Source organism: Maniola jurtina, chromosome 21 (assembly GCF_905333055.1).
Source record: "Maniola jurtina chromosome 21, ilManJurt1.1, whole genome shotgun sequence".
Classification (NCBI taxonomy): Eukaryota; Metazoa; Arthropoda; class Insecta; order Lepidoptera; family Nymphalidae; genus Maniola; species Maniola jurtina.
The window spans coordinates 9,540,304-9,565,761 of record NC_060049.1 but is presented as its reverse complement, the minus strand read 5'-3'; the positions used below and the strand labels follow the sequence as shown (position 1 = coordinate 9,565,761).

The 25,458-nt window shown below is 37.3% G+C and overlaps 1 protein-coding gene across 1 annotated transcript in view; it reads left to right on the top strand.

Annotated features, from left to right (window-relative positions):
* Nucleotides 1–25,458, top strand: part of LOC123876161 (myb/SANT-like DNA-binding domain-containing protein 3) — a 268,506-nt gene that overhangs the window by 72,571 nt on the left and 170,477 nt on the right. The window lies entirely within an intron of this gene.

The window sequence follows — 25,458 nt, the reverse complement described above, 5'->3', positions numbered from 1 at the left end:
AAAAAACACTCCAAAAAGGCAGAGCACGCCCGCCAGCTAACACCAACACAGACGAAGTCCATCACTTTTTCTTCACTTCGCTTTTTTTCACATTCGCTATAAACGGATTGGACTAAGTATGTATATCCAACGTACGGAAGCGATGAGCATAAAACTCTATTTGGCAGTAGGATCCACGTTTAATATTAATAATTAATTATTAAAACAAGAGTGAATAGGCACCTTCTAGGTAAACGCGTCCCATCTTAGACCACATCATCACTTTCCATCAGGTGTGATTGGGGTCAAGCGCTTACCTATAGTCAATAAAAAAAAAACTAATGATGCAGACATCAACATCAACATAATTACTGCGGGACATTTAGATCTAGATCTGCAAGTAGAAGCGATGACGCCATAGAAGCCGCGCAGTTTGGAGCGGCAATGTGAAAGCACCCTAAGTTTTACTGACTATAAGAGGAAAGTGGTTTGCGATGTACATATTGGAAGTGTTCTTTTATTATATGAAATATTTTGATTTAGTAAAATATTTTTATAGGTCTTCTGAAGTCGTGGAACATATTTCTTTCATTATTGATGTCAAGGATTTTGTTTACCAAGAAATATATTTCTAGTAACTACGTCGTTTCCATATCAATCGATGAAAGTCCACTGCTGAAAGGAAGGACTTGTTCATGATGTCCTTCCTATACATATCCTTTCCATCATCACACTTAATATTATAAAGGCGAAAGTTTGTATGTGTGTGTGTATGTTTGTTACTCCTTCACGCAAAAATCACTGGACGGATTTGGCTGAAATTCAGAATGAAGATAGATAATATCCTGGATCAGCACATAGGCTACTTTTTAGTCCGGAAAATCAAAGAGTTCCCACGGGATTTCGAAAAACCTAAATCCACGCGGACGAAGTCGCGGGCGTCAGCTAGTAATATATAAGAACTTAGTGTATGTGTCTGTCTGTCTGTTCCGGTACGATAAGAGTAGAAACCAAAGGGATATGGGTTTAAGGAAAACTGCCATAGCCCTTCCAGGTTAGTCAGCTTCCATCTAAATGAGCATCATCACTTACCACCAGGTGAGATTGCAGTCAAGGGCTAACTTGTATGTGAATAAAAAAAAATGAAAAATCTAGGTATACACATTAATTGTGTAGCCCGCTTTGCCTAGTTTATGTGCAACTCTAGCTAGTAGGTATTTATCTAGCATAGCTGTTGATGAAACATGATAATATTTCCTTCATAATGAAGCACACAAAATAATATCTAAGAGGGAGTTAACGTTTATATTTTCTCATTTTCCGTCGTTTATCAGAAAGTATCCGGCGCACAGATGCAAAGGACGTGTTGCCAGTTTAAAATATGTCGTAAATATCTCCGAATTTCACCCTTGGCAACACCGTGGAACGCTGTTAAGAGGGGTCTCTCCGTCACTCGCTCCATACAAACGTACTTCGTCTCTCATTGGAATATACTCAATGGAATTTTGTAGAAACGTTCCGGGAACTAATATCTATGCCTGTGGTTTTCCAGATTTCCGTTAAAATATTTGGTTTCAAAGTTACGCGGTCTTAAAAATTCACAAACAAATCTTTGAGCCCCTGTAATTTTAAAACTTCATATTTTTAGAAAAATCTAAAACACCACAGGCACAGATATTAGTTTCTACAATATGTCTGCAAAATTTCATGGACATTGATTGCTTAATATTCAAATGGTATTGAAACTACGTTTGTATGGAGCGAGTGACGGAATGAGCCCTGTTAAGCGCGCATTATTTATGTCCGAGCTACGGACTGCTCAGGAGTGGAGTCAAACAGGGTGAAATATATTGTTTGCTGGGACGCTGGGCTCACATGCCCCGCTAAGAAAACTTAGAAGGGCAGTGCCACATTTATCAATTTTTGCTAACTAGCACTAACAAATTACAAAACTTCGGCATCATGTTTTTAACCCCCGACCCAAAAAGAGGGGTGTTATAAGTTTGACGTGTGTATCTGTGTCTGTCTATGGCATCGTAGCTCCTAAACTAATGAACCGATTTTAATTTAGTTTTTTTTTGTTTGAAAGGTGGCTTGATCGAGAGTGCTCTTAGCTATAATTCAAGAAAATCGGTTCAGCCGTTTGAAAGTTATCAGCTCTTTTCTAGTTACTGTAAACTTTAAATGCAGCTGCAACGGAACGAAAAAGAACCGACTACAAAATAAGTGCGTGTGCAAAATAGTGCCCGGCAAAGAACTTGAGCATTGACGCGATTGTCTGGCGAATGGAGGATGCACGCGATTGGTTGATCAGTCGGTGCGGGTGCACGCGATTGGTTGATACGTCGAGTTTCACTTCCCGGATTCGCCAACGTTCTCCCACTACACTGCTTCAGGTCCAAGTAGTTTGCTTAAACTTAGTCGATTAAACAGCATACAAGTGTGGGCACACCATTAAGCTATCACAATATCGAGCGAGTGCGGAGGTCTCCCGGAAGAACGGCCGATGCAGTGTCGTTAAGCTTAACATAAACAACTGCCGCGCGTCTAGTTTATCTACTCAATTATCTACCTGTTTACCTCCCCCTTCCTCTCTTTGGAGTGCTAAATGGGTATAAGAGGGAAGCTGAGAGAGAATAGGCATCTTCTAGGCAAGCGTGGAACATCTTAGGCTGCACCATCACTTGCCAGCAGATCTGTTTGCAACCAATCGCTAGTATATAAATAAATAAATAAAATACCGGCCAAGTGCGAGTCACACTCGCGCATTGAGGGTTCCGTACTCGGGCATTTTTCCAACATTTTGCACAATAAATCAAAAACTATTAAAATCATCAAAAAAATCATTTATTCAAAGTAGGTACAATTGTACTCTTTTTGATAGTCGAAATTGTTAAATTTGTACGATATAGTGGTGATAATTAATTACGAAACTTAAAACTAAAGCTACGAGGGTTCCAAACGCGCCCAAGTCTGAGAAGAGCCCACAACAAACTCAACCGGGTATAACTATTACATGAGTATAACTATTATACAAAAAAGTGTGAGTCAGACTCGCATACAAAGAGTTCAGTACCATTACGTTCTTTTTTATATTTTGTAATTTACAAATTTTATTCCTCGTTATTATAACGGCAATAGAAAATACACAATCTGGAAAAATTTCGACTCCGTACCTATTACGGTTCATAAGACCAACTCGACCCGACAGGCACACGATGGACAAACAGACGGCCGAACCAACAGCGGAGGCTAATAGGGCCCCGTTTGCACAATTCGCTTAGGGAACCCTAAAACACCTGACTTTAGACAAGAGAAAAGTCTATAAACCTGATGTGTTTGTTGAAACAACCTCACGAAGCACTCATATATCACTCACTCGTGACGTGGCAGTGAGAATGGAATGAATTATTTAGTTTTAATTCTCATTCGACAATCCAAACGTTCCAAACCAACCGTAGAAACATTGCAAAGAATCAGAGTTGGTACCAAGGGGGTAAAATTTTCTGTTCAGAATTTTGCCCTTAATTTGAATTTGAAGTTTGGGGGGCAAGATCGAAAAGTTCCTGTGCACACTCCCCCAAATAGGTATATCCTATAAAACACCGATAAGACGGCCTCACTTGCCTAGTATGTTTCAAACCCGCAATATACATATAACCCGGGTATATCGCAATATACGAGTGAAAACTCGGGTCAATGCCCAACCTACGATGCGGGATTAACCCCGAGTGGCCTATTTACGTAATGTTCGTTGACCTCTGGCATCAGTCAGATGTTTTATTTGCAATATATTGCGAACTTTTTAAATATACAGGATTTTTTAAATTTTTTCGTGTTTTTTTTTGTGGTACATTATCAGCAATCATCAGTACTTTCCTGTCGTCCTTTTTGCTAGCATTTTAGTTACACCTTGTATGTGTAATGTGTATATGTATACAGGGTGTTTGGTAATTAGTATATAAAGACGACACGTACCCATACTACTTTGATATGATATATACAATGCTGAAGTATAATGACGAAATAAAATTATAAAATTTCCATACAAAATTTAAGAAAAAATGTATGTCCTAGTTTTCATGACCCTAACGTGCACTAACTCACTGAGATCGTTGGCCATCTTTAGATAGGCTAAGGCCAACGATCTCAGTGAGTTAGGGCACGTTAGGGCCATGAAAACTTTCACATAAAAAAAAATAATTATAATTTTATTTCGTCATTATACTTCAGCATTGTATTTATCAGATCAAAGTAGCATGGGTACGTGTCGTCTTTATAAACTAATTACCAAACACCCTGTATAAATGATCCACATAATATATGGAACGTTTATATCACCGTGTCTATAGGAATCGAATCACGAAATAAACTCGGTAAACTGTCTGATTTCAATGACAGTTCGCTCGGCACTTCAGCGCGATCCACTAATTTGCACTCAGCTCGGATTGGCGTCGCGTCGCGCGTCGCGGCAAATTAAAACGTTTGTGTTGACGTTCGATTACGATTACAATTGCTGCATTACTTGATTGGTATGTGTGTGGGAGTGGTTTAAGAGGGGTCTCTCCGTCACTCGCTCCATACAAACGTTGTTCCAATTTCATTTGAATATTAAGCAAACAAAATCTAGAAACTAATATCTGTGCCTGTTGTGTTTTAGATTTCAGACAGACAGACAGACGAACGGACGGACAGACAGACAGACAGTTTTTCCGTTTTTCCTTTTGAGGTACGGAACCCTAAAAAATTAAATTAAAATCGGTTCATTAGTTTAGGCGCTACGATGCCACAGACAGATACACAGATACACACGTCAAACTTATAACACCCCTCTTTATCGGTCGGGGGTTAAAAACTCAGAGCCATGCCGGTTTCTTCACGATTTCCTTCACTGTTACCGTTTTCAAAAATGTATGAACTGTGAAGTTTGACAATTCTACTTTCCCTTCCCATTTTGAGAGGAGACATGTGCACAGTAGTGAGCCGGCGCGATGGGTTGGTCAAAATTGGTTGGTCGGTAAAGTCGACAGCAAAAAACAAAAACAACATTAGTCGTGCTTACAATTATATATATAATAATAATAATCATTTTCGTGTTGTTCCGCCCAGCAACCGTCGTATCCATGGGTGCACTCCCCATTCAAATGCAGATATTTTGACGGGATGCGAGAGGGTCTCGTCCGTAGTCCCTCCCAGACAGGGGTATCGATTTTTGTTTCACCCTCACTGGGGTTGTTGTTATTAAATATAAATGGCGGCGAAATGTCGTCACTTGAAAATGGTGAAATGGTTTTCGTTTGGTACGAGGCGGGAAAATTGCTGGTTATGGTTACTTGGTTACCCCAAAATTAGCCTTAAGTTCCCCGCGTAGGTATTGGAATAAAAACTTTTTAGCCCCCGACCAAAAAAGAGGGGGTTTAAGTTTGACGTGTGTATCTGTGTATCTGTCTGTGGCATCGTAGCTCCTAAACTAATGAACCGATTTTAATTCAGTTTTTTTTGTTTGAAAGGTGGCTTGATTGAGAGTGTTCTTAGCTATAATCCAAAAAAATCGGTTCAGCCGTTTGAAAGTTATCAGCTCTTTTCTAGTTACTGTAACCTTCACTTGTCGGGGGTGTTATAAATTTTTTATTTACACTTGTAATTTGTACTGCACTGCAATTATTACTTTTACGACCTCCTGGTGCAGTGGTAAGCGCTGTGGTCTTATTTGTGGGAGGTCCCGGATTCGATTCCCGGCAGGGGCTTAGAATTTTATAATTTCCAAATTTCTGGTTTATTCTGGTGGGAGACTTTGGCCGTGGCTAGTTACTACCCGGCAAAGCCGTGCCGCCAAGCGATATTGCGTTCCGGTACGATACCGTGTAGAAACCAAAGTATGGGTTTGATAAAAACTGCCTGCCGTACCCCTTCCAGTTTAGTCCGCTTCCACCTTAGACTGCGTCATCACTTACCACCAGGTGAGATTGCAGTCCGGGCTAACTTGTATCTGAATAAATAAATAAAAAATACCATCCCAGCTTTAAAACATACATACACATACAAACATTCGCCTTTGTAATATTAGTGTGATGGGTAGTTAGATAGAACACTTTATTGCACACAAAAACACATGTAAAGGAACAATACAGAAAGAAGAAAACAGAAAAAACAATTGTGTGCAAAGGCGGCCTTATTGCTTTTAGAGCAATCTCTACCAGGCAACCTTTGCTGAAACCTTTGCTTTGCTTTACTTGATAGATTTCTTTATTGATTTTAGTCAGAGGGCTCTCTCCGTCACTCGTTTCATACAATCGTAGTTCCAATTTCATTTGAATATTAAGCAACCAAAGTCCATGAAATTTTGCAGACATATTCTAGAAACTAATATCTATGTCTGTGGTTTTCCAGATTTCTGTTAAAATATTCGGTTTCAAAGTTACGCGGTCTTAAAAAATTTCATACAAATCTTTAAGCCCCTGTAATTTTAAAACTACATATTTTTAGAAAAATCTAAAACACCACCGACACAGATATTAGTTTCTAGAATATGTCTGCAAAATTTCATGGACTTTAGTTGCTTAATATTCAAATGAAATTGGAACTACGATTGTATGAAACGAGTGACGGAGAGAGCCCTGTTAAATCCTTAGTATTAAGGATAGATACATAGTTTTTCGGTCGGTGAACGTAAATTCTGCACGGACTATGTATTATGCGTGGAATAGCATTACCGAGGCCCACTCTTCAATCCAATTACAACGGAGAGTGGATGAATATTCAACCGATCGTGGATGCAAAATCGATTATAAAACAATTTTGCAGGATAAAAACATGATGTAAGCGCAGTATGCCTACCTGGCTTTGTTCATATTTCCATTAAGCTCTTGGCAAGGTTGGGATTTTAAGTACGAAAATTGATTTTTATTATAGTAATAGCCGATGCCCGCGACTTCGCCCGCGTGGATTTAGGTTTTTCGAAATCCCGTGGGAACTCTTTGATTTTCCGGGATAAAGAGTAGCCTATGTGCTAATTCAAATATTATCTATGTCCATTCCAAATTTCAGCCAAATCCGTCCAGTGTTTTTTGCGTGAAGGAGTAACAAACATACACACACACACAACACACAACCTTTCGCCTTTCGCACTTGGGTCATAAACTTCCGCTAGATGACCCTGCATATGGTTAATTAATTTTCGTTAGATGGCGCTGCACATGAGTCATTAATTTGCACTAGATGGCGCTGCACTTGGGCCGTACATTTCCGCTAGATATGACGCTGCACTGGAGTCATTACTTCCCGCTAGACGGCGCTGCACTTGAGTCATTGATTACACTAGATCTCACTGCGCTTGGGCCATAAATTGTCGAAAGATGGCGCTGTAAATAATTAATTAGTCCGGTAAAAATCCATACTTTAATATTATAAATGCGGAAGTGTGTCTGTCTGTCTATCTGCTAGGTTTTCACAGCTAAATCGCTGAACCGATTTTAATGAAAGGTACTGACTTAGGATACATTTCGGGGAAGGACATAGGCTAAGTAATTTTTCCCGAAAGAATCAAACAGCTCCCGCAGGATATCTTTCACGCATTTATCTTTCAATAACGCCGCAACAGAGCGACGGATTGACATCATTTTTTGCGTAGACATAGTCGAGGACCTAAAAAGTGACAAAGGCTACTTTTACTTCTAAAAAAACAAACAGTTCCCGCAATTTAGCATGCTATAAGACATGAACATGAAAAAACAACTTAAGCATTGCACTAAAAAATATTGTAACACACCTCAATTATTATTAAAACCGTGAGTCACGTGAGCGAAGCTGCGGGTAATAGCTAGTAACTCATAAAAATTCTTGCAGTCATAAAACGCTACCTACCTAAAGAATAGAGACACATCTGTACTGCCTATAGATACGCGTGCATATAAAATGAGTTTATTATTTTTTATCTGGTCGCCCTACACTGACTGACTCAATTAAACCCCCACATCAGAACCTATTAGCGGACCTATGCTAAAGTACGTGTCATTTTATGCTGCAGTCAATTTGGAAAGGCATTTTAGAAATTACCTAGGTGTTTCACCTATTAGGGTTAAATAAAAGTGCAATGATATCCCTTTAGGTCTCATTCGCCCGAAAGCTTTTTTAACGTCCGTTTAAAAACCGTTCAAATAAAACAAATGCATTCCCAAGTATCTGTTCACACGTCAACACTTTTTTAACACGCACTTTGTATTATCAGCGCAACGCCGGGTTTTAACGCTCGTGCGAATTAGGGCTTAAGGATACTCAAGATGGAATGCTCTTCCGAGATCATTGTTTCCTACCGACTATAATCAGGGTATCTTTAAAACAAAAGTGAAGTGACTTTCCTAGGCAAATGCGTCCCATCTTAGGCTACATCATCACTTCCCATTAAGTGTGATCCTGGTCAAGCATGTGCCCATAGTGAATAAAGGCTAGCTCATTTCAATCATAGACTGAACACCACGACATAATATTTTCAGGTGAAATCACTGTCAGTAGCTAAAGAAAAAAATTGCGTGTAATCCTTACGCGCAAATGAAGTTACATTAAACACCTGAGGCATTATATTTGTGAAACTGAGTCGACAAAAAGCTTATATCATACCTACATATAAATAAAAATCCTGGTCCTTTAAATCACCTTGATAAAAGATGTCAGCTTCAAAATAGCTATTTTGTTTGGCGGCCATTTGAAAACGCAAACGTTATTTCGGTCCCAAAAATATTGTATCTGATTTAGGGCCGATTTTTCAATCATCAAATAATTTTTATCTTAGGAATGACGTATTGACAGATTTCCTATACATAAACTGTCCTAACCCTCTTTATTCCTAATCTATGTATATTTATCTAACGTAATATAAATCAACAACAAATAGCACTTTACAGTAGGATCGACGTCTATGCTTGGAGTTACACATAATTATTGATATATACAGACGTTGTTGATTCTGACAAATTTAACAAACTGCTCGCAACATAAACACGGGAGGGGTTGCTGGATCGATAGTTTTCCCCTGGGCAATGTCGGGGGAATCGATACCCTCCCCACCCACATCTGTCATGTATGTTTATTTGTTACATACATTATTATGACTATATATTTTTAACCAACTTTTATCCATTTATATTAATATTATGCTTAGATACCTCGTTGGTCTAGTTGTTAGCATGATAAAGATGCTCTTCATCATGCTGCATGGTCGGGGCTTTAGTTAGGTATTGGATTTTTCTGAAAAATTATTAGGTGCCAGCCCGGAGTTAGGAAGTTGGCAGTGTGTTACCCCCGTGCTTCGAAGAGCTCGTAAAGACGTCAGTGCTGCGCCTGATATCTCTCCGGTTATATCGGATTTCTGCCCCACAGAGCTATGAGAGTGAGGGAATAGAGAGTGCGCCTGTGTTTGCACACACACTTGTACACTATAATATCTCCTGCGCAGTTGGCTTATCTTTATGAAGATTTGCCGCCGCGCCTTGGCCGTAATTCGGCGAGGGGGGGAGAGGGGAGACGTTAAACCTAATGGCGAAAGTGTGTCTGTCTGTATGTTAGCTTTTGTCTTTTGGTCCAGAGATAGGTTGCATAGCGTAGCGAACATTTAGCAATATTCTTCTACTAAGAAAGATTGATTTGTGGCCAAGCTTATTTTTAACCCCCGACCCAAAAAGAGGGGTGTTATAAGTTTGACGTGTGTATCTGTGTATCTGTCTGTGGCGTCGTAGCTCCTAAACTAGTGAACCGATTTTAATTTAGTTTTTTTTTGTTTGAAAGGTGGCTTGATCGAGAGTGTTCTTAGCTATAATCCAAGAAAATCGGTTCAGCCGTTTGAAAGTTATCAGCTCTTTTTTAGTTACTGTAACCTTCACTATTGGGGGGGGGGGGGGGGGGGGGGGGGGGGGGTGTTATAAATTTTTAATTTACACTTGTCAATTGAGTCTTCGGTACAAATTGTAGAGTTTGAACATGCCACCTTGCAGCATTCAGTCTTTTTTAAGCTACTGGGGCTTCATTAAAAACAAATAACACGTTTCGTGGGCTTCTCCAAGATGGCGGCGCAAATAATTTCAAATGTAAATATTTCGTTGGAAAACATTTCAAACTTCGACATACTCCTTTTAAGGCAAAGTTTACACTTCAAACGGGAATCATGAATTTTGGAGGCCGCGTCCCGCGCTGTACTTACCTTGCTAAGGGTTTATATCCACTGAACACGACAGCTTCCATCGTCAAAAATCCATACTTAATATTATAAATGCGAAAGTGTGTCTGTCTGTCTGTCTGTCTGCTAACTTTTTATGGCTCAACAGTTTAAGGGGCATGACTCGGGTTTGCCCGCGAAATTCAAATTTAATTTGATTTTTCGCAATTTGTAAGCTAATATGGCATTAAATGTCTTATGGCATTTCAATTGCGCCAATGGCAGTATCATCCTCACAGGTTTATATAAAAATTTTTGCTTGAAAGGGTCCAGTTTACGAAATTAGTAATAGTATCGACTAATTTGTGATTAACTCATGTCAAACTCATTATTTTGACTAATTTCTTAAACTGAACACTTTCGAGTAAAGATTTTTATGTAATCATGTGAAGATAATACTGCCAGTGTCGGAATTAAAATGCCATAAGCCTTCTTTGTCGTATTAGTTTACAAATCGCGAAAAACCAAATTAAATTTGAATTTCGCGGGCACAGCCGTGTCATGCACCTTAACTGATTTTGATGAAAGGCACAGCTTATACCCCCGGGAAGGACATACGCTTCTTTTTATCCTGGGAAATCAAATTGTTCGCACAGGATTCTTAAAAGCCCATTCGCTTAACCGATTTACTTATATGAAATTTGGTACAGGGTACAGAGGTAGCTTGTGATCCGGAAATTGACATAGGCAACTTTTTATCCCGGAAAAGCAAAGAGTTCCCACGGAATTTTGTACGTTGTAATGACGTTGTACGTTGATCGTGGCTACATCTACATTTAAGAGGGGTCTCTCCGTCACTCGCTCCATACAAACGTAGTTCCAATTTCATTTGAATATTAAGCAACAAAAGTCCATGAAGTTTTGCAGACATATTCTAGAAACTAATATCAGCTATGCCTGTGGTTTTCTAGATTTCTGTTAAAATATTCGGTATCAAAGTTACGCGGTCTTAAAAATTCACATACAAATCTTTAAGCCCCTGTAATTTTGAAACTGTACATAGAAAAATCTAAAACACCACAGGCAAGGCACAGAATATTAGTTTCTAGAATATGTCTGCAAAATTTCATGGACTTTGTGTGAAGAGTGTCTCGTGTTTGATTGACACTCTTCACAGTTGCTTATATTCAAATGAAATTGGAATTACGATTGTATGGAGTAAGTGACAGAGAGAGCCCTGTTAACGGGAAACGCCGTTGAACATCACGTCGTCAGCCGTTAATGTGGCCGGGACATTGTCAAAACGATATATCGTATCGGATGTGGGCTGAAACAGTCCTTATTTAACCATCCAGTTACTCTCGATGCTTTACAGCTTTCAAATTTTAAGACGTTATAAAATATTTCATGATCCATATTCCGGGTTGTATTGACTTCTGAAGGCAGCCGGTTCTATTCGTGACTGAAGGAGGTACTTATTCTGTATTTGAGCAAATAAATTGCAGATAGTTGTCGGAAAATTTCTTTAAGGCTACAGAATTTATAAGTTCTAAGCTTTTACCTAGACTCAGATACCTACAAAACAAACGGTACCTATTCTATATATCCATCCATACTTAATACTTATTATAAATGCGAAAGTGAGTCTGTCTGTCTGCTACCTTTTCACGGCCCAACAGTGAAACCGATTCTGCCGAAATTTGGTACAGGGTTAGCTTATATCCCAGGGACGGACATACTACTTTTTATCCCGGAAAATCAAAGATTTCCCGCGGGGTTCCTAAAGACCCATCCACTTAACCGATTTGTATGAAATTTGGTACCGAAGTAGCTTGCGTCCCGGTAATCGAAATAGTTAACTTTTTATCCCAGAAAATCAAACAGTTTTTGAACGTCATAGCGAATAGGAACCCAGATCAGAAGCTATGAATTTATGATTCTCTATTAAGCCTAGCGTCCATTAGGTCGCCGAAGTCGTATATATCTATTTACTGTGGAACTGCATGCATTACGGAAGAGTCAGAACGCACTGCGCTGAACCGAATATTTTCTTATTACCTACCCACATAATTCAATGCAACTCGATTCGGCTATTATAGAGGACAACAGCCACAGAATCAATATTATAAATGCGAAAGGGTGTCTGTCTGCTAGCTTTTTTAAGATTAGCCCGTTCAAACAGACAGACAGACAGACAAAAATTTTAAAAACGTGTGATTCAGTTATGGTATCGTACAAATAACCATATGAGCTTAATATGAGATTGTTGTTTCGAAATTACAGACAGACACTTCAATTTTATTTATAGATTACCCACATAATTCAATGCGACTCGATTTGTCTATAAGAGGACAACAGCCACAGAATCAATACTAACATACTAATATTATAAATGCGAAAGTCTGTCTGCCTGTCTGCTAGTTTTCCACGCCCCACCAGTTTAACCGATTTTGACGAAATTTGATATAGTTAGCTTACATCCCGGGGACGGACATACTATTTATCAAACCAAAGAGTTCCCACGGGATTAGACCCATCCGTTTAACCGATTTATATGAAATTTGGTACAGAGGTAGCTTAAGTCCCATAAATTGAAATAAAAAGTTCCATAAAAAGTTGCTTTTTATCCGGGAAAAGCAAAGAACTCCCATGGCATTTTTAAAAACCTAGTAAATCCACGCGGAGGAAGTCGCGGGCATAAGTTAGTCTTAATAATAAAGTTATACCTACTTACTAGATCTTAGTTTCCACATACTTACCTAGTTACTTACCAGATTTTCTTCATACTCGCTGATCGCATTTCGGGTACCTTGCCATCACCTTCACCTAAGTTAAGTCTAAAATCAGCTCAGTATTAGAAGTTTTTGGCGTTTTTATCCCCCGACCCAAAAAGAGGGGTGTTATAAGTTTGAAGTGTGTATCTGTCTGTGGCATCGTAGCTCCTAAACTAATGAACCGATTTTAATTTATTTATTTTTTGTTCGAAAGGTGGGCTTGATCGAGAGTGTTCTTAGCTATAATCCAATAAAATCGGTTCAGCCGTTTGAAAGTTATCAGCTCTTTTCTAGTTACTGTAACCTTCACTTGTCGGGGGTGTTATAAATTATTAATTTACACTTGTCTAAAATATTGAAACACATTTTTTTTCATGATGTAACCACAAATTCACGGTTTTCGGATTTATTCCCTTACTTGTGCCATAAGACCTACCTACCTGCCAAATTTCATGATTCTAAGTCAACGGAAAGTACCCTATAGGTTTTCTCGAAAGACACGACAAACGGACAGACAGACAGACAGACAACAAAGTGATCCTATAAAGGTTCCGTTTTTCCTTTTGAGGTACGGTACCCTAAAAATAGCTACCCATATTGTTTTGTATGTAATGTAATTGAATTTGCAGTAAGAGCCGCAAATAAAACCTATTTCATCATCATCATCATCAAGCGATAGACATGGGTCTCTTGTAGAGAATTCCACACGTCACAATCTAGCGCGCGCCGCCTGAATCCAGCGGCACCCTGCGCCTCGTTTGATGTCATCTGTCCACCTAGTGAGAGGTCTATCAACGCTGCGCTTTCCCGTGGGGTCGCCATTCTACCTTGGGACCCCAACGTCTACAGAAACTATTTAGGTAACAAAAAAATAAATAAAACGCACGTTTTCAAACCACTTTCTTTATTTCGTGTTCATCATTTTAATACAACATACAAGTAAATTTATCATCAGATATTATTTATCAATTCTTAATCGCTAAATCTTAAATATTACCAGAATAACAAATATGTAAGAGTATTCTTTTTTGCGTCGTCATTCCCTAAATGGCATGGGGTGGGGGTGGGGGTGGGGGGCAATTGGGAAGGAAATGTGTATAAGACGTCCAACCCACACGTTTTTTTTGCGTAAATATACCTAAATGAAATAACAAATATCATTTTGTGTACAACACAAAATTGGAATGTTTAGTAATTCCATTCATCGAAATATGGAAATGGTTATTATTATATAACGTTTAATTTTTGTATAAATACACTCGCGAGCAAAAAAATGTATCCATCCAACAAGATAAAATTCATAACTAAGACTACTTCTTTTAATAAACGCTGAAATTTAGTAAAATTGTTTTCTGTTTATTTTAATATTGAAATAAGTGTATTTTATTAAATCAGAATTTGCTCCTTTTTCATTTGACATCCCACGATACGATAGAAAAAATTCAAAGTTCCAACTTTTATGGACATCTGCTATATTGTCCACATATCGATTGACGCTTCATTCGGCTTCAACTCGGCAGTTTAGACGCTACGGTGGAACATGCATAAATACAAATATGAAAACATACACACTGCTAAAATCATTTTTTAACCCCCGACCCAAAAAGAGGGGTGTTATAAGTTTGACGTGTGTATCTGTGTATCTGTCTGTGGCATCGTAGCTCCTAAACTAATGACCTGATTTTAATTTAGTTTTTTTTGTTTGAAAGGTGGCCTGATCGAGAGTGTCTTAGCTATAATAATCGAAGAAAATCGGTTCAGCCGTTTGAAAGTTATCAGCTCTTTTCTAGTTTTCTTATAGAGGTTTTTGTGGTGGAGGTTTTTTAAATTTTAAGTTATTTGGCTATGCAGTAATCGGGTAAAAATAAGTTCCGACCGCACGCTTGCAATTAAATGTCGCCAAAAATGGTTTCCGAACGTGTATTTTAATTAATCGTATCCAGAATGATGCGAGTGTCGATGTATACCGCAAAATGTATTCAAAAATCGACCGCAAATAAATGACTGCATCACTAAAAATAACACGTGAGTTTTATTTTAATGTTAATAACAAACCTTGTTTTAATTAGCCTTCCTTTAATTTACTTTATTATCTTGATTTCTACTACCTACTATTATTTTCCACGCTCTGGTCATTAAATCCTTTCACTAAAGGTTGCCTGTAGGAGATTGCTTTAGCAATAAGGCCGTCTTTGCACCCTTTTGTATAGTTTCTTCAGTAGCTTGTATTGTTTTCTATATGCAATAAATTTCTCTAAATAGATAAAATAAACATTTTTTTGCTCACGAGTTTTCAGTCAAACGACAGAAATCTTTGTTTGGTAATCCTGCTTCGAATCTAGTTTAAAGATTTGATTTCGATTTCGTCGATTGTAAATCCAGCACAATTTTTTTAACTTTCATATAAAACTATACATTATCTAGTTCAAAATTAATCCGAATAGAATGAAGCAAAATGAGGAAAGAGTAGTGGGTAGGTTCAATCTTAGATTAACCTGCTTTTTTGTTTGTAGCATAGTGTGGCGATCGCAATCATCATAAGACCTAGGATAGGTTTTTGATAAGCTCATAATCTCGTACTATCAGAAAATGTACTGCCATCACAATAATACCATAAATTCAGTAAATGACTACCAATCACGTGAGCTGGTCGATTGCGGAAAACCTGCATTAATCATTATTACAATTGCAATTGTTGTGATTGGCTGATTTTATGGTATTCTTGTTGCGACAATGCATTGGAGCCAATGGCGAGACAGAGTTGATTGCGATAGTCACACCGTAGCTGTCATGTTACCGTGATTGAGCTGCTGGTATTTGTAGTGTGGTTCCAGCAGAAATAAACATTGATTAAAATTATGTTTCCACCCTAAGTCCCAGCCAAAGATTTCCATCACATGATTCTATAAAGACAATAAAATTAGCAGAACACAATTAAAATTATCAAAAAGACAAACACAAATGACAAACGCACGAACACACACGAGGGAACAGTCAAATCAACTAAAATCGGAAGATACTTTAAACTAAAAACTAAATTTTTCCATAGGTAAGTAAATAAAACTTAAGATTTCTAGACAATAGATCCTCAGAATAAAGGAAAAAAGATAGACGAAGCCGTCGCACAAACTAAACTGAAGCCAATTGTGCGCATCTCTTGCATATAATGTAGCGTTGAATCACGCGAGCATTGAATACGTCAGATTTATATGGAGTTATCAAACCATAATGATTGACCATTCAAGTTTACGCCAATTTTGAGGTTAGTTGTTACCCATTTGAAAAGTAAAACAGTTAATGGCGGTAGATACTAGACTCGGCTTCTCGGGATATGATTCATTTATTGGCTATCGGTTTTGTCTATCTCTTTTCCTTTCTCTGTGGACCAAACAAAATAAATTAAACATGGTAGCCCACATTTCTGTTTAATTAGAAAAAATATCACCTCACATTATTCGAGAAGGGTCGATCACGATTCTTATCTAAACATCAATCATGTTGCATGTTGGACGGGCGTTTATGATACGAACAATTAAAATGTACATTAAGGACATTCAATAGGTAAGTACTGTCTATTTATAAGCCAAATTCGTTTTGAAAACGAGCGAATGAAGATTTTCCGAAAAATTCAGATTTAAACATTATAATTTTTTTAAATATTTCATAGTCGAAATTATCGATGGCATAATTTTGTAGAATCATCTCAGTCTGTCTGTCATTTAAGGTGCATTTACACATTCGCACAAAAGCTCGCGATAAATGGCGAACCGGAACACTACGAGTAGCTGACTCTTCTTTATTGATTACTAGAGGATGCCCGCGACTTCGACCGCGTGGATTTAGGTTTTTAAAGATCCCGTGGGAACTGTTTGATACAAAAAAAAATCGGTAAAGCGGATGGGTTTTTGGGAATCCCGTGGGAACCCTTTGATTTTCCGGGATAAAAAGTAGCCTATGTCCGTCTCCGGGATATAAGCTAACCCTGTACCAAACGTCAGAATCGGTTAAACTGTTGGGCCGTGAAAAGGTAGCAGATAGACAGACAGACACACTTTCGCATTTATAATATTAGTATGGATTATTTATTATCGTGGCGATGACAATGGTGAACCAAGCCGCGAGGCCGAATATGCATACTACCCGGCAGTAAATATTACATATCGAGCTTTAGAGAGGGACTAGAGAGAATCGGCAGCTTCGGCTTCGTAGAGCGTCATCTCTGTCACACACATCTACGTGACGTAGACTCTGACTTAGTCTCAATCAACCAGACGATGCATTAGAAGCTACGTAGAGTTCCGTAGAGTCTACGAAGGTCTACGAAGCTTCTAAGGCTCGATATAATATTATTTACTGCAAGCTACAGGAACCCTTCTCATTTTGAGAGGAGACTTATACTCAGTAGTACATGGTTGAGTTGAGATGAGACTGTAAATGCACGGATACAAACATTTAAAAGCCGATTCACACGCGCGCACGTACACATGACACTTGCGTAGTGAAGCGCGTGAATCCGTGGACATAACTGCACGCATAACGTCTACGCGAACGTTCACGCCACGCAAGCGATATGCCATGTCTCATATAGTTTTATACATTACAACGCAATGGTACACGCTACGTCTACGCTTAGGAGACGTATACGCGGCCTGTGTGGCCGGCGCTTTATTTGGGAACTATGTTATTTTCAAGTTTACAAAAATTGCATATCAGATAATTCGTGATCGACCTTTACCAAAATATACGAAAATCAAGAATTCTTACATTACTAAAAAAATAAAGCCAGTGTTGAAGATTGAATTTAAAAATAATTATCATATGTAATTATAAATTACTTATAATTGGACCATAAAAAATTACCTCAACTGTTCACTGTACCTACTTCGAAATTGCAAAAGGCTTTATTGAAATGATAATACGAAAATTGATTTTCATTTCATATACGAATGAACCGGAAAATAGGTACTGATTTGCATTCACAAATACAATATTCAATTGTCATAATAATGATTCACCTATGTTGCGAAAATTTTACATCTACTGTTTCATTAGTAAATTACCCAAATATTATCCAAAAATACTCAAAACCTTTGTAATATTATCCAAATCATAATATTTTTTACAAAATAGAAACAAAATAAGTGTTAGTTTTTTTTGCTACTTAGTTTATGGTATTTTTCTTCTTTAAGGCTTTTTACCCGACTGCGTCGAAAATCAAGAGCAAGGTTAAGTGCTTGATCTGTAAGTATGTCTGTCCTTTCCGTCCCCTCATAACAAACAACTCAACGGCTCAACCGATAATACGTTTTGATAATACGTCATTAGATTTGTTTTTTTAAATTAGGTACTCGTTAACTAAGAACTTTACTTTTAACCTATATATATACCTATTACACTTTATCATTGATAGAAAGATGGATGTCATTTTTAAATAAGTAGTTCATTAAGTAGTTCAAGTTCACTAAATTTAGATAGACATTAGGTAAATTATAAAGTTAAGGTAATTAATGGCCCAATTAAAGATAAATGAATATGTCAGTGTTTAGAATCATTATTCGCTAAGGGACAACATAAAGACACATTCGAGTGTCGAAAGTTCATGACTAGAGACAGAAGTATTACAACTTCAAGAAAAACAAATTACAGAATAACTCCTTAATTATTATAAGTACCATAGAGCTCCAAAATTAAAGAGACTCCGAATTTCAAAAGCTTGTAGCGACAAGATTTTTACAGGTCTCCTTTCTAGAAAAATGCTTTTTTTATGTTTTTATGATTTTATTGCTAAAAATCGGGTAAAAAAGCCGATTCACACTAATTGCGTGCACGTGACACATGCGTAGTGACGCCCGTAAACCCCTAACACACCGGGTTACGCATACGTTCACGCTTTACGCAAGCGTGTACCATGTTTCATACAGTTCCATACATTACAACGCGATGGTACGCGCTACGTCTACGCTTACGCAGCCTGTGTGAACGAGCTATATTACTTAAATGCAATTACAATTTCATTGCAAATCTCAATAACAGGGCTATGTCAATTGTTATCTAAAGTGAACCTTGTCGCTACAAGGTAACCTTATCCAAACTTCACTGACTAGCGTTGTAAATATAATAAATTATTAAGTTACGATTAAATTAATAGCAATAAATTAGAATTTAACAATTAAGTAATTAATTATTATTAAAAACACACAATCATTTCAATTTTAATCGTAAATGTAACATTATATGTTAAATAAGACGTGCTGTAGGGTGCAATCAAATTGGAGTGCCGCAACGCATTGATGTCTATCACAATCGACCAATCGCAGCGTGCCTCGAGCGCCCGTCCACCAATGATAGATTAGTATGACGTTTTCATATAAAACGCAAGACTCCTATGGCCTTCAGACGCTGCGTCAAATCAATATGTTTGCACCTTAATATAAAAGTGGGTTTGACGTATTGAAATGTGCTTTAAAGGCGGAAACAGGTGTTCGGGTCAAAGATCGGCGGAACTCTCAAATACAATCTAACGTAACATGAACACTAAACAACTAAATCATTTGCCACGATTTGTCTGCATATTTTTACCTAAAATCTTACGGAAGTGAAACTTCTTTAGGCACGATACAGTAAAAAAAAATTGGTGGAACTGAAATATGTTGATGTGACTTGCGACGTCAAGAAACGTCTTGAAACTGATCAAATCGGATCCAATTCAATCTGATTTGATCTTTAGTTTATTACACAAGGATAATAAGAGGATTAATATCCTTATTAATATATTAATATCCTTACTTATATTAATTATCCTCTTATTACACAAGGATAATAAGAGGATAACCTAAATAAGTTTCACTTCTTTAGCATGTTGGTTGGTTGGCATTTTTACGAATACATGCAAACATTTTACTAATTTTTTTTTAACTTCTCATTGATGATAACTCCAGTTTCTAATCCAATAGAAACTTCGACAATCACCGCCTCGTACAAGACCGAATCGTGGCAACGATATATTTTATACCACACGTTAAATTTAAATTCCTACACAGATATAAACCTTAAGTATCGATTAGCATTCAAGTTCATTATGAAAAAATATATCATTGGAAATATTTTTCAACTTCTCTCCTTAATCTCAAAACCACCCAAGAACAACTTAATTATGCATGTGACAACCGATTTTTATAACTACACATTTATCCCTAACAACACTTTGGCAACAAATAGTATTTTTCTCTTTTTTCCATCAATTTCAACAGTAACGTCAACATATTAAAAGTTAACATTACCTCGGGTTTATTCCATTTTCACCAATCTCTCGTCTATATTTTTTTACCATCGTCATTTGAAATAGAAGACAGGAAGGTATCGAAAGATGTAGGTATACGTTGATAGGTGTACAGCCTAAGTTGACAAAGTAAATTCTCATTCCTCCAATTTGGCTACCGATTTACTTACTTATAAAGTTATATTACTCTACCCAATTTAATTTGTCAACTGCTGTTCCAAGTGAAATTATAGTCTACCTAAGTAACCAATGAAAAACAATTATACAGGATTCAAGTTGTCTTTTTTTTTGGTAATTTTTTCTTTTTTTCTGTGATCAGTCTTAAAATTGAGTCATACGATCTAAGTAAGAAATGATGAACTCTTAAATATAAGTACCTTAAATCATTGCTAGGCCAGAACTAACACGGATTATGCGTGAGGTTTCAGTGGTAAAATGTATTTGAAGAGGAAGAATAACTAGAACTATTTCGAGGATACAAAAAGGTTTAGAGTACGTTAGTGTGGTCGACGACTTAATTAGATCTTGCAGTAGTTCCTTTGTGTGATATTATTGCTGGAGTCGGAACTGTTCGTTCGTTTTCTTTCTGTGACGTTGCCCGCAATGGCCGTACACTTTTATAATTAAACGGGAAGTAGGAAAGATTAACTGTCTAAGGAAAAGGCTTCTCCACTAGTAAGGCTCTCGGGGAAACTAATTATACCATCCTTAACACATACATTATTGGTTTTAGAGTAATCAACATTGAATAGTTCTTTTATAATTATCTTAACACTAAAGAGTACAAAAAATAAAGGAAATATTACGAATATATGAAAAACAACAAGTTATTGGCGAACATCATCGCATCTCTTATAAGAACAACATCGTTTTTGTTACAGTAACATTAATTGTATTATCCACACTTATGAAGTAGACATGAGAACAGGTCATCTACACGACGATACAACGTCCACGAGGACTTCCGGGAACCCGGGCTTCGCGAAGGGTTCCGCAAGCGCCCGGCACCGAGTTTAATTGTTTATCTACAATACAAGATCGTTTCCCTTCGATTATCCTCAATGTATCAAAAATATCTGCTAAAACAGCCCTTTCCCTTAGAGAAAACTCGATAGAGTACATTTTGAACAGTCTCGAAGTAACTAATGTAGGTAACAATAATTATCAAAAGTGTTGGGGATATGCACGAATCGAAATATTGAAATCAACGACTAACATTACATTAGGATATAGTTAAAGCGATACCTACAGAACGCTACGGTAACATCTAACCTATACACGGGCACTACGAGTTACGAGATATAATAGCACTTACGCTAGCAATGGTACCATATGCATGAGTGTGTGAGACACGGAAACACTTAAGACTGTACAAAATTCAAATGAGTTTTTTCATTATTATTCTTTTTTTTATAAAAGGAATAAAACATCCCCACAAATATAAGGCCACGGCGCAATATGGTGTTTCAGTAGTACATATAGTAAAGATTACTGAATTAAATTTACCTTTTACAGATGCCATTATTCTAATGACGGGCCTTATGTACAGTGTTGAAGCTCTCGGTGCAAGTCCCTTCAACCGGTAGCCGACTGGCCTAGCACCTAACTCTGATGGCGACAGTCCGCAATTGTTCCGATTGACTGAAGCTTTCCCACAATTGGCTAAAAGACATAGTAGCAGCAAGAGTAGCATAAATTCAGCCAATCACAACATTTCCGTCGATCGCAATGTTATATTCACAAGTTTGGTGCAAGACGGCAGTGTACCGATTACAAACAAATGAAAATGCAGTGCCGAACGATATCAAGAGGTGTCAACAGTGTTCTTATATCCTAACGTGAAAATACTACCTAATCAAGAGCATGTATGAGGTCGATGTACTAACGATACATTCGTAAAAAATATCGTGATAGACTGTTCAAAGCTCAAGGTGTCTTAACCACTAATCTAACATAGACAATGCAATATCTAAAAATACACACTACACCGTACGCTAAGTAGGATATAATATAAATTTAGTTCATCATAAGCATTGTGTTTTTATTATATTCTGGCAGGATGGCATTAATTATGTGTGTAAAATCGATTTGTGTGTGGACAATTTAAGCGTCGTACAACTAAGTTTAAACTTACGTGCATACACATATTACGATAACATTTAATTTTATCTAAAAGCGACTTCTTTGGCGACTAGCTTCAGTTAGAAAGATTCCAAATCGTCCTATACCCCTTCCCCGAACTTTCGTCGAAACAACTCTATCATTTCCTAACGTAACCCGAATTTGGACTATCAATTTAGTCTATCAGATGACCACCACTATGTGGATGATATGTCACGTTTCAATGCGAAACATTTTCCTATTAAACCTTTAATTTTTAACATGTGAAAAGTGCTCCATATTGTCAGTAGGTCAAACGTAATACACAGCAATATCTACACTTCACTAACCGTCTCCCGCACGTCCGCTTCCCTAGCGCTTTATTAATAAGAAACATTACTTTGATATGTAATTCGCTACCGCCTCCTAATCACGCTGCGTCGTTTGGAATCTTTCCGCGTATAAAACCGTATCGTTAACTAAAATCACACACCTTACAATTATACGTAGTACTACCTAACACACTTTGAGAAATGAAACTTATAATGGATCGTGATATAACATTTCATAAGACCTCCTTCCGTCGCACTCGCGAACCTGTAAGCCCGACACCAACAACAGATGAGCAACCCTACGAAGACGTTACGCACTAGCTAGTAGCTACAGACTGCCACGGAACGAGAAGGAGCAAAGAAACGCATAATTACTTTATGTAGATATCGTTATACCTAAATTCAATAATTTAGTAGAATCCATATCATACAAAACACCTTAAGAACTCCAAAATCTTTGCTTTTTAAAATCACTGGGAAAATAAATACTATTTATTTGCAAACGTCTCAACTAACATAAGCGATAGTAAAATATTTTTATTTTTTTACAATAAAATGTATCATAAATTCAAACGTGAGTTAATCAAAACATTCAGCGTAGTAATCTTTGAGGATGGATGGTTTGTGCTCATATGCGCTTTGTTACTTTCACCTTAACTTACAACAATCACAATTTCGACAAGTTGCGTACAAGCGGAAGCAGCGTCTGCCCGGGACACTTCCGTTCACTTGGGCGACTCTGTTCCGCCTTACACTCTGTCCAAGAATTCATTTTTTTCACTTAAAAACTCAACTTCAGTCATTAAATGCAGTAAAATCATTGCATGCATCACATTTAAGAAAAATATCTCAAAAATCAAGTGAAACACCAACGTTCTGTGCACGATTCACTAAATTATCATATCGATTAGCGAATTAATGAAAATTCAACAATGATACAACATCGCCGCTCAATATAATTTCTTAGAAGCGATGGTAGAAAATATCGTAAATTATCAAAATACAATGAGAAACCTAATGCAATTCCTGAGCAATTGATCGCGTTTGCGGCCAGCGCGGTACACCCAGCGAAGTAACCAGTGATGCGACTGCGCCATTTATAACTAGTCCCGATCCCTGAAACGATTCCCAAAGTCTCTCGCTCATCTGTACGACTGGCAGAATCACTGGATGTACGCAAACTTATAAAGACCAGTTTGTAAACGAACGCAGAAGCGACAATGTTATTTACAAATTCGTATAATACATATCAACGTATCGTTAAGTACTATAAAATTCAACGACGCTCTACTGAGTAATTATAAGGGACCAAATCATTAACCACATACAATCTGATAAGCTAACATTGATACATTACTCTACCATGATGAATACATTAACAGGTGTATTAATTAACTGGTATGAAATTATCGTTTTCAAACAATGCTTTAAGAGTATATCGATATGGTTACTGTTAAACCTAATGAGACAATTCTAATCCCTTCGAATTCGGATTGCATACCATTTTTGCTACAACAAGCCTTGTCCAACCGCACGCATTGCTTTCTAATAATATATCTTCGATTCTAAATAACGTCTTAGAAATACCTATCGTCGAATCATAATTTTCGTTATAAAAATACACACTTTTCATGCTTACCCAATTTTCGGATCAAGTATTTGTAGTTCGCACGTATCCAACTTGTACACGCCCCGGCATTCCCTACACCTAGAAAGTATAAGTACCAACGTAATAAATCTAAATGTATTTACAATTTTTTACACACTTCCTGGGGATCTGTGGTTGCGGAAATAAATTCGCTAAATAAAAAAAAAAGTCATGATGGGGCTAAGTAAAAGCTCGAAATTTCATCAATGATCATTGCCGACCTGTCGGCTTAGCTGTCGATGGGTGAAATTATGAAAGATAATTGTTCTATGAAATATGAAGTTAGTAACGGAACGTGAAGGGGTATTTAAATCACAATTAGGCCTCTCCATCGTACTTATGAGCGATGTCAAATAATGGCAAGGCGAGAGGATGAGGAATACAAAGTAGAAGACAGAACAGCAGCAACAACAGTGAACTTTGACAAAAATATATTATAGTCAGATGTAAGAATGATACTGTCGACTCGATTGCCAATATTCGTAACACTAATAAAAGATTCTTTGATGATTCCAATAAAAATAAATAAACAAATTTAATCTGTCTTTAAAGTCTTAATTTTAATCTTAAGAAAATTGCTGAGTATAAAATTATAAACAATCTTTGTAAGCCTACCTCGTGCTTACGTTACTAATAGGTGCTAGTAAGTAGTAAAATGTTCCCTAGAGTAATTGACTTGGAAATAGTGGTTTTTTTGGTTAGCGACTCATTTTGTAACCTCAAAAGCAGTGCTGCTGAAGGGAAATGGAAAACTGGCTCCGTTAAGTCCTACATCGGTCTCAATAGCTACATCCGTAGAAAAGTAAAGCTTAGTCGGGATATTACAGTTACTTACTTTACAATACAAATAGATCTTAAACACGTAGAGTTATAGCCTACACTCATAAGAATATGTAGTTTTAGAGATTGCGTCTGTTTTAGAAACAAAATAAGAATTGTTGATTACCGCCTAAATGCACTGAGAATCTACGCCATGGAATATCGAATTGTGGCTGTTTTTGTGTTTTTGAAGCAAATGTACCTATTGTGCAATAAAAAATCTAGAGGAGCGATTGAAAAGGTGCCTCTCTAGTGTGTAACGATTAAATCTAAAGCAATACTTACAAATCTCATGCCAACATTTGTTCCCCAACACCAACTGTTTTAAGTGAAGTCTTATAAAAATGCACACACACATGAATTCAAAATGTACATAGCAC